The sequence below is a fragment of the Bos indicus genome, chromosome 13 (genome assembly GCF_029378745.1).
Source record: "Bos indicus isolate NIAB-ARS_2022 breed Sahiwal x Tharparkar chromosome 13, NIAB-ARS_B.indTharparkar_mat_pri_1.0, whole genome shotgun sequence".
NCBI classification, from domain to species: domain Eukaryota; kingdom Metazoa; phylum Chordata; class Mammalia; order Artiodactyla; family Bovidae; genus Bos; species Bos indicus.
In genome coordinates this window covers 53193106-53204460 of record NC_091772.1, presented here as the reverse complement: position 1 = coordinate 53204460, position 11355 = coordinate 53193106, and positions in this window count along the sequence as shown.

Sequence of the window (11355 nt, the reverse complement as noted above, 5' to 3'; positions counted from 1 at the left end):
GCCATTTATGCAATGCTTGAGCTGGGAATTTGAATCCCTGAGCTCATCCTTTTCCTTCACCACCTTGACCAACAGCATTAGAAGCAACCAACCAGCATTATTATATTCTTAGTTTTACAAAAAATGTTTGAAAATATCATAATCAGAGTCACCTAGCTTTTTGATCCTTAGAAATGGTTGTTTGCTGCTGCTGCTGCTAAGTTTAGAAGTATCCAATACAGATATTTTGTATATCTCTATAAGCTATTCACATCAAAACTACTACTGCTGTAAAGAGCAGTACATGAGCAATACATGAGTATCACCGTACTCATGTAATCACTTCAGTTGTGTCTGACTCTTTGCAACTCCGTGGACTATAGCCCACCAGGCTCCTATGTCCCTGAGATTTTTCAGGCAAGAATACTGGAGTGGGTTACCATTTACAGTCATTAGTATATATAAATATGAGATACAGTCATTAGTATATATAAATCTAATCATATTAGAGAATCAGTTCCAGAAACCTCAGAACCAATTCACAAAACTTAAAACTCTGTTCCTATAGAACCACTCTTGGTATCAAAATCTGTATTAGTCAGGGTTCTCCAGAGAAATAGAATGAATAGAATACACACACACACACGTGTGTGTGTGTGTGTATGTATGTGTGTATATATGTGTATATATATATATATATAAAAGATTTATTGGGTTGGACAAAAAGTTTGAATTTTCCCGAACAAACTTTTTGGCCAACTCAACAGTGTAAGAATTGGCTCATGCAATTATAGAGGCCAAGAAGTTCCACTCTTGTCAAGCCAGAGAACTAGGAAAGCTGGTAATCTAATTCAGTCTGAGTTCAAAGATCTGAGAACCAGGAGCACTGATTTCTGAGAGCCGGAGAAGATGCTCTCAGCTCAAGCAAAGAGCAAATTCGTCCTTCCTCTGCTTTTTGTTCTATTCTGCCCCTTGAGGAGTTGGGTGATGTGCACCCACCTTGGAGAAAGTGTTCTTTACTCAATCTACCTACTGATCAAATGCTAATTTCTTCCAAAACACCTTCACAGACACACGCAGAAATAATGTTTTACCAGTTTTCTGGGCATCCCTTAGCCAGTCAAATTGACACATAAAATTAACCAGCACAACACACATGTATGGAGACTACATGAAGCCACCGAAAACCTGCTTTAAAAGGTTAAAGAGAACGATCTCAAGGGCCCACACAGGACTGGGACTGATTTCTGTTCCCAGGAGACTGGGTGAAAAATCTCATAATTCACAGGGCAATAAGCAGAGTGCTTACAAGGTTTATGTCTCAGTGAAAGAAAGAAAGTGTTTGCCACTCAATTGTGTCCAACTCTTTGTGACCCCATGGACTGTAGCCCGCCAGGCTCCTCTGTCCATGGGATTCTCCAGGCAAGAATACTAGAGCGGGTTGCCATTTCCTCCTCCAGGGGATCTTCTCCACCCAGTGATTGAACCCCAGTCTCCCGCATTGCAGGCTGACTCTTTACCAACTGAGCCACCAGAGCAGACCTATGTCTCAGTAGTGGGATAAAATTAGCTCTAAACTAAACATCGCTCTGGTCCTATTTTCCAAAGCTTGAAAACAAAGATTAAACAGATTCCAAGTTACTACATGCTATGGATTGGGAGCGATAATAATATGTCAATGTAGGTTCATCAGCTGAAACGGATGTATCGCTCTGGTGGGACACATTAGTAACGGGGGAGGCTACGTATGTGTGAGAGCAGAGGTCTGTGGGAAATCTCTGTACTTTCCTCTCAGTTTTGTTGTGAACCTAAAACGGTTCTAAAAAATTAAGATTTTAAATATGAAAAAATAAAGTTATAGCTAAAAAGACAACAAAATAGATGAAAATGGAATAATAAGAAACATCCCATCCAAAAGAAAACAGAGGGGGAAAAGGAGAAAGGAAACAAGCAACAAATGGGGCAAATAGAAAACAAATAGCAAGATGATGTATTTAAATCCAATCATATTACTTATCACATTAAATGTAAATGGTCTAAATGCCCCAGTTAAGGGAAAGAAACCGTTAGATTAAAAATCAAGACCGCATAATATGCTTGGCCCCTTAGGGCACTGAGTTTTTCTCTCCTTGCCTGGAGAATCCTGGGGACAGGGAAGCCTGGTGGGCTGCCGTCTATGGGGTCGCACAGAGTCAGACACGACTGATGTGACTTAGCAGCAGCAGCAGCAGAGACTCAGAAAATGATGAAAGCTAACTCTTACTGAACATCTCCAGTGTGTGCCTTGTAGCTTTTAAGGGCTTGAGATGTATTATCTCATCTAATCCTCACAAGAGCCCCACGAGGCAGGTACTAATGTCATCCCTGCAGTATGGCTGAGGTTATAAACTGAGGCTTAAAGAAGTGAAGGAATGTGTCAAGGTCACCTCCTAATCCGAGGTGGACCCAGGCAGCCCCAGCAGCTGCTCTAACACTACACTCTGCCACCTGTTGGATGTATGGGCCCTTCCCTGTGGGGCCAAAGCAGAAGGCAGGACCATCTGTGCCAGGCTGAGAAGGGAGAAGACTTCCCAGCATGTGCTACAGGAATGTCAGTATAGAATAGCAATGAGTTAGCCTTGAGAAGCAGCTGCGGGCACACCCGAATGAATCTTCATCTGCCTCCATCTTCTTCCCGCAAGGCCTTGGTTCTGATTCCAGAGTTCAACTGACTGACCACCCAATACTTGGATAATCTCTTGGTGGCCTGTACCACCCTCAGATGGTTATTCTGCCAGCCAGTACTAGAGACAGGATCTCTCTGGGAAGACAAGTCCTTGGAAACCATTTCCAAATGCCACAAGCAACCAGATTATCCTAGCAACTCCAGGGAATTCAGAGTGGGTCTTTATCAAAGGTCTGCAGAACCGCTCCAGTGGCAGGAGAGACAGTCCTCAGAGGACCCAGGAATAATATAAAGTTATCTTGTTCATTCTTTGTTTGGTAAAAAATTTATTGAGGACCTTCTATGTGCCAGGCACTATTCTTGGCTCAAAAACACAGTGAGAACTGTGAAAAGGCCTTGCCTGCCAGGGCCTCACAGTCTAGTGGAGGGAGAAAGACAGATGGAAAATAAATATTGGCAATAAAGCATGATGACTGATGAAACAGCCATCATGAGAAGGTACAATGAACACACCCAGTCACAGTTTGAAGGGTGAGCAGGAGTCTTTTGGGGATTCAAGGTAGGGAAAGCTGTCACAGGCAGAGGGCTGGCAGGCACAGAAGCAGAGGCATAGGAGTGGGACATGGTGGGGAGCTTCCGAGTCTTCTGTAGGCATGGAAGGTGCGAGTGAGGAGATGCAGCCAGGCAAGCCAGAGAAATGGAAGGCGCCAGGTGAGAAAGGGCTCTGAAAGCCTGGCCAGGGAGTCTGGACTTGCCCTCCTGGTCTGGAACAAGACACCTTGAAGGGTTTCAGCAAATGAGTGACATGAGGCTATTGGCGGTTCAGAGAGGCCACTCTGGAGGCAGAGGAATGGCCACGCAGGGCCTGAGGGAAGGCACTAAAGGCAGAGAGAGGAGAAAGGAGGCTGGTAAGGAGATGTTAGCAAGAGATAACATGGGTCTGAATCCAGTAAATGTCAGTCTGGCTAAGGAGGGTGTGAATGGAGTGAAGGGGTGGAACGGGCAGGCCCTAGAGGCTTATCAGACTCAGGGAGAGAAGCGGAAGCTGGCAGGGGTGGAGGTTTGTTCTGTGATTGATCTAAAAGATATTTCTGCAGAGGCAACACTGCCCAGAGTGTGACCACAGGCAGAAGGAACAGCTAAACATGACTCTTAACCACTGGCTCTGACACCGATCGGGAGAGGTGGGCTCTGTCACTGAGGACACTGCAGGAGCCTGAGTTTCTCACAGTCCTGCAGGGTTGATAAGAGCTGATGGAGACCAGAAGCTGCTGGGGGCAGACAGAGCTCCAAACGTGGCCATCCTCACAATCTTAAAGGCCAAAAGTCACCTGGGAGAGACAGGAGTGATTCCAGGCAGTGGGACCCACTCTTCACTGCCTCTCTATCTTTCTCTAGGTTTATTTCTAATTCCCAGCCACACCTACAGGTCCCCTTTCACAATGCCTGCTCTGCCTCCAAGCCTGTGTACATGCTATTCCCTCTGCCTGAAATTTCTACTGCCTCTCGGATTTCTTAAACCCCACTCCAGATGACAGGATTCCTTCTGTGCTCTACCATCCCCTTGTCATAGTTCTAATGACAGTGAAGTGGTGGCCTCTCTTTTATTCACTGGATGAAACTGGATTTTGTCTACTTCTCAATTTTCAGAGTCAACTTGAGGCCTGAAAGGATGGAGGTTGATGGAGGCATGGATGAACAGAAGGAGGAAGTGATGGAAGAATGGTTGGAGGAATCAGTAGATAAAAAAGTAGCTGGATGGATGAGTGGATGGAGAATTGGAGATAACAGTTGGAGGAAGGGATGAATGGATACATATGGGAAAGGCAAAGCAATGAATGGATAGATGGAGAGCTATATAATTAAGTGAATGTATGAATTAGCTAAAAGATTAGTAAAGGAGTGAGTGAACAATAGAGTAAGAGAAAGAGCAAATAATGAGTATGCAAATAAGTGAATAATCATAAAAATAAATGAGTGAATAAATTGATGAGTGGGTGAATGAATAAGTAAATGGGGAAATAAGTAAAAGAATGAATGAATGAATGAATAAACTCTCTGCTTGAATAAAATAAAAAAACAAGTAAGTGGATGAATGAGTTGATGAATGAAAGTGGTGCATGAGGAAATGCCATGGGTATCTGGGCCGCCCAAGCAATGTACCTTAGGACTGTGTCAGGTGCATAAAGTGAAGTCGCTCAGTCGTGTCCGACTCTTTGCGACCCCACGGACTGTAGACTACCAGGCTTCTCCACCCATGGGATTTTCCAGGCAAGAGTACCGGAGTGGGTTGCCATTTACTTAATTAAGCGTCTGTTGAATGAACAGAAGAATGTTGGTAGACCAGTTGACTAAGTACCGTGGCAAACACTGAAGTCAATTTAAAAGATTTGGACTCTAATTCCAATTTTTTACTCTTCAATTATGTTATTTTGAATTTATCATATTCCTTCTCTAAGCTTCTGTTTCCCCATCTGTAAAATGGGGTGATCATTTTATTTGTCAAGGCTGTTATAAAGATGTAATAATAAAAGCCATCTGGCAATGATAGGGGTTTAACAAAAGCTACTCCAGTACCCCCACTCTTTTTGTACTACTTTAAATATCTACCGGATATTTTTTAATATTAAAGCCCCCAACATGTCTCCTCTCTCACAGAAACACACTTTCTAATTTATACATCTGAGCAGCTGAATTTAACCTGTAGCACCTTCCAGGATACCGATCCGTACTCATGAATGCTCATCCACTCAAGCATTTAAATCTCAGTTGAGAGTCCTCAGCATTTACAGTTTATTATTGTTGCTTTTATCATCATCATTATTATCTAAAAAATTCCCCCAGAGCTTTAGATAAGGATAGATGGACAAAATTAATTGGGTCTGTTTTTATCTTATTTTAAACTTTGAGTGGAGGAAAAAATGGAACAGGTGGAGAAAGAAAAATGCTTTGTTCTCGAGTGAGGCTTAAATTTCTGAAGCCAATTGCCCAAGCTCACTCTTTACTCATGCAGATGGGAGCTCTGGCAAGCCTTATATTCTTTACTTTGCAGTAAGGAAATTGCTTAATCATTTGCAGCCAAAGAGAAAAGACGGCACCGAAGAACAGCCTATTTTAATAGGAAGCACAGAGACCTCTCATCTTAATGCTAATGACTGCCCATTTATATTAAATAGGCCTCTGAGCTCTGATCTTAAATCCTCATTTTCTTCTTGGCTCCTGGAGTTTGAACCACAAGACCACCAGGATGGTGGGGAAAAAACCCAAATCCCTCAACATGTATTGCTGAGTCTCACCACCAGGGGGCGCTCCCAGATCAGACACAGGTGGGTGCTGGCCACCTGCCTCTCTGCTGCCACCTTCTGTGGATGTAGCATCTTTGCAGACTTACCCAAAAGAGGTGGACCAGAGAACTTCTGCCTTCTGAAGATGACCATGAAGACCACATGCAGCTTTGAAGACTGGAAGTCACTACAGAGGAACCAGATGTTCCTTGAGGCTTCTCTGGATCACTGTGAAACATACCGGGCCTCAAGAGGAAGCGATGGGAACTAAACTGAGGCCCTACTAGGTGCCAAGGCTTTACATACCTCAAGTTGTTCACTCCACAAACACTGAGGGCGTATGGGAGGAAGCTGAGGGCCGAGGCAGAAACTTGACCCTCGGATGAGTTTCATTGGCAGCCAGTACCACTCTCCACGTAAGTTACTAAGCAAGAAAGCAGTCTCGGATGCGGACTAGCCTCAGCCTAATTCCAGGTGAGCTCTGGAGCGCGAAGTGCACCACACAAGGTGAGGGGCTTTTGCACCCCAGGCCAGGGAAAGGAAGGGTAGACTTGCCGGGGAGAGGGCAGTTTTATGGAGAAGAGGGCACAGTGGTGAGCAATGGACTCGAAGCACTGAAAGAGAGGTGCGGCAGCCTCAAGTGGGGGTTTGGGTGTGGCGCGCACAGCACTGACTACGGAAGTCAGCGTGATCGCTCTCAGGTTATTATCACGTCTTGGATTCATCCCTTCCCAGCCACAGAGTGCGGAGATGGCTCTCAGAGAAGCCCCTCTTTCAGAGCTCCTCTGAGGACCTCGCTGGCACCCCAACATTGCACAAGCGTCTCCCATGACTTTTTTCCTTGCTCCAAAGCAAAGCTTCCAGGAAGGTCAGTGTGTGACCTGGGGAAGTTGAACTGAGTGAGGTGGGGCAGTGGGGACCTGCGTGGGCTCCCTGAGCTCACACACCTGTGCTGACCTGAAGCAATTCATTCCTGATGCCTTTTCTCTTGCCTCCCCTCATGCAGTCAGTTGCCATGTCCTGCCCATTCCATCCTTTTCATGCTCCCCACGCAGCTGGCATCACTAGGTAGCCAACAGGGACTTTGAGATCACCACAAAAACCTCAGCTTAGCTCCTGAGTAAGCCTGGGAATTTCAGTGTCAGAAAGATTTTTTTTTGTATGTAGAAAAGTTTGCCTATGAGTGCTTATTATTTAATTAATATTCATTGTATTACAGTAGCTTAAATAAAAAACTAGTCATTCTTAAGTTTGAAGTTCAATTTACAAACCATTATTCTATTTTTATGCAGTCACTTTTAAGGGGCTTTTGATTAATGACCAATCCACTCATAGTCAGTTAAATGATCCATCCCATTTGCAAACTTGGTTAATTAAATTATCTTCAACATTTTTCATAGGACTTACTAATTTAACACATTCAATTTCCTTTTTTAAACACTTTCATTGCCTGACCTGACAAGCATAACTTTCCAAAGTACTTAAACTACTTTGCAGAATCTAATTTAAAAACTTATACATACAGTTAATCTCAAGATCGTGTATACATTCTGGTATCATTTATAAATTTAGTATAAGAAGATTTGTATGCTTTTCTGCAGAAGAATCACGAGTCTAAAATCAATTACACATTTTTAAATTGGAGTCACAAGGCTAATTTGTTCATACTCTAATATGCAAAAAAAAAAGTCTCTTCGATGTTATGAATACTTTAAATACCAAATACATAATGATATGGGTTTGATTTCTAACCTTTGCTGGGTTGCAGGTATTTGCGTAGTGAAGGGACAGCCTCCTTCCTCAATGAATTGCAGGTGACTTCCTTCAGTTTGCTAGGCCATCTCAGGGGAAAAGGTTTCATGTTGTGGCAGAAATTGCTGGACCCCCATATCCATACTCTCCTTCCTCTTTAGAAACAGAACTTCAGTTTCTGAACTGGCATTTGGCCACCTGAAATAAAGAAAGTATTTCCCAGCCTCCCTTGCAGCTCAGTGTGACCGTGTAACAAAGATCTGGCTGGTGAGAGAGAAGCAGAAATATTAAGTGGCGACTTTAAGAAGCCTTTCTGAAAAGACAGTTGGTGTGTGTGTCCTTTCTCTCTTTTGTCCATTCCTCCATCTTGCCACCTGGACTGTGGGTGTGATGGGTAGAATCTAGCTACTTTTGGACCCAGAGGACCAGGGGCCCCCTGGGAATGGTGGAGGGGTTAGCGGGAAGGATCTCCTGGGATTGGAGGACTTCATGGAGCAGAAGGTCCATTTCAGCCTGTAGTAGATTGTTAGGAAGACCCCTGCTGTCCCAATACCTCTGGGCCACGTGACTTTGCCCTCTTTCTGTCAAGAAACAAAGTCTATTTCCCTGCCCTGAATCTGGACTGGTCCTGTGATTTGATCAGTAACATGTTTCAGAATTGGCATTGAGTGACCACAGGGGCTGCACAGCTTCCACATTTGCCATCTTGAAGGGCTGACGCAGGACCCCAAGAGAGGATATGAGGGTCTCAGCCGGGAGCTACAGCTGCAGGGACGAGAGTGAGGCTGCCCTCCAGCTGAGCTCAGGAGAAGCCCATGGGGGAGGAGTTCCAACACCACCCAGAATGGAAGAGATAAACTGTCATTGTTTTCAGCCACTAAATTTTAAGACAATTTGTTTATGCAGAAAAGGCTGGATAAAAGAGCCCCTAGGCTGCCCACCTCTGACCTTTTCATGAGAAAGAAACCTTGTTCTTGTTGAAGCCATTCTTGTCGCAGGTCTCAGGTGGGCCAGGTCCCGACGCACCCGTGGACCAGAGGTGTACGCTGGGATGTGACACCGCAGAGGCCAGGGTGATGCTCTGTGGCCGCTGAATGACAGGCTGAGCCCTTTTTGAATTGGTTGCCATGACGACAAGGGACTCCATTTCCTCTAAAAAGGTTGGTCTCATAGACAATTCGATTCTGGCCATACCCATTACCTAATTCTTCTGACTGATCTGAAACTACAAACCCCCCTCACACACTGTGCCTTGCCCGGGAGGTCAAAGCCGACTTCCTCTGCTAATCTCCTTACAACCTAATTGAATTCTTACCCTTGCTGTCTGCCCAGGCTTAACTCTGATAGATACTCAGAGGCTGCCTCTTGGATTCTGTATCTCTTCCTGTGCTCTCTGCTACATCATCCCTGAAGCTGAGTTAGACAGGGATGGCACACCTTCTCCTGCACTGAACCTTAGTGTCCTGATCTGTAGGCAAAGACTGGATCAGACCTTAAGCAGTTGCTGTGAGATCCCTGAGAAAACATCTACAAACAGCTTGCAGCCCTCAGTCCCTTTCTCGGTGTCCCTGAATGACGCCCCAGGGCACTGGCACATCTCAGGGCTCGCCAGGGCCTGGAGGCCGGGGTGGCTCTCCACCTCTGCTGCTGCAAGCCCCTCCCACCCTCTCCCCTGCTCTCACCCCCACCCCCCACCCCCTCACCCCACCCCTGCACTGGCCTCACTCACTTCCTCAAGCCCCTGTGTGTTCCCATCTCTGGGCCTTGGCCCTTGCTGTTCCTCCTGCCAGGAATGCTCTCCCCTTGGCTCTTCTGTACCTGGCTCCTTCCCCACCCTTCAGGCCTTATTTTGAGAGTCATTTTCCTAATCATATTGTCAAAAGGTCCAGTCTGTCCTATCTTACCCCAACCTAAGAAAATAACCTTAACAATTAAATTATAACTTTAATAAAAAGTAAAGCTCTTAGTTGAAAACATGTCCACACAAAAACCTGCACACAGATATTTATAGCTTTATTCATAATTGATAAAGCTAAGATGTACTTTGGTAGGTGAATGAATAATAAACTGTGGTACATCTAACAATGGAATATTACCCAGCACTAAAAGGAAATGAACTATTAAGCCATGAAAAGACATGAAGGGCTCTTAAATGCCTATGACTAAGTGAAAAAAACCAGTCTGAAAAGACTACCCACGGTGTAAGTCCAACGACATAACATTCTGGAACAGGGAAAACTATGGAGACAATGAAAGATCAATGGTTGTACAAGCTAGAAGAGACAGAGATGGAAAGATGAACAGGAGATTTGGGGGAGTGAAACTATCATTCCAGACAATACTGCAGTGGTGGACACACATTATTACACATTTGTAAAAACCCAAATACAGCACAGTGAGCCCAAATAATAATGTATCAGTATTAGCTCATTAATTGTAACAAATTCATCACACTAATGTAAGACATTAATAATGGGAAACTGTGTGTATTTGGAGAGGTGATGGGAACTCTATACCTTTGTTCATTTTTCTCTGTAAACTTAAAACTAAAAAAAGTCTATATTAATTTTAAATATATTTTTAAACTGCACTTTTAAATATATTTTAACCACACATAAATGTGTGCAGTTAAAATGGGTTCTATTATCACTGTCTCATCTTCTAGAGCGTGAACCCCAGAAGAACAAAGAGCTGGCCTTGAGCCACAGGAGGGATGATCAATGACCAAGTGAACTGACTGACAGCTCAGGGCAGCGTCCATCCCTTGGAGAGGGCCTAACCATGCCGCTTTACACTTAAAACCCTTGGAGGAAATTCCAAACTCATTGCCAAGTGCACAAAGCCATCATCTCAGGCCACCCCAGACCTCAATGAAAACCACTCCTTCAGGTTACGATGGGCCCAGCTTTGCCACCAGAAACCGGAAGGTAAAGGTTTCTTTGAAACCTTCTGATTCTGTTAAAGTGAAAGGTTCTGTCAGATGTTAGAATCGTTAACATGCCTCCATGTTTGCAAAGCTGCCTTCTCACTGCAGGCTTGGCCCAGAGCTGGTCCTTCACAATATTGGTCTTTGAATGATTGTTATACCATTTTATTTCTATTAATAGAATACAATACTGGCTTTCCACTCATGCTAGTAACATAACATTTCCTTCTTTAATCAATTCATTCACAGAAGTTTTTAAAAACTAAGTTGAATTTAAGGAAAACATTAAGTACAGGCCAGTGTTGGCAGTAGGTGGCTGAGCAGATGGCATGTGAATGTTTGAAGTTTGAGAAACACAACCAGAGAAATTCTGAGCATCCTTTTAACAAGGATTGTTTGTGATTATATGGTTTGTTGAAGCTGATTGGCTGAAATATATCCATCACTGGGTTATTCACAACAGCAATAACATTACTATTAATAATAATGTAAGCAACTCAAATGTTCATCCCATAGGAAGGGTGGCCATATAATTGTTTATCCAAGGCTCTCTTAAAAATGAAAGAAGTACTATTAATGACAACAGAGCAAAGGTATCACAGGAAGATCAGACGTGATGTTCAATCCCTTTATTATCAGGAAATACTTGAGTAAATTACAGTGGATCCAATTTGTGAACTATTATGATTATATAGATTTATAAATGACACTTATGAAGAATATGTAAAAAATGCTTAAGACATATAATG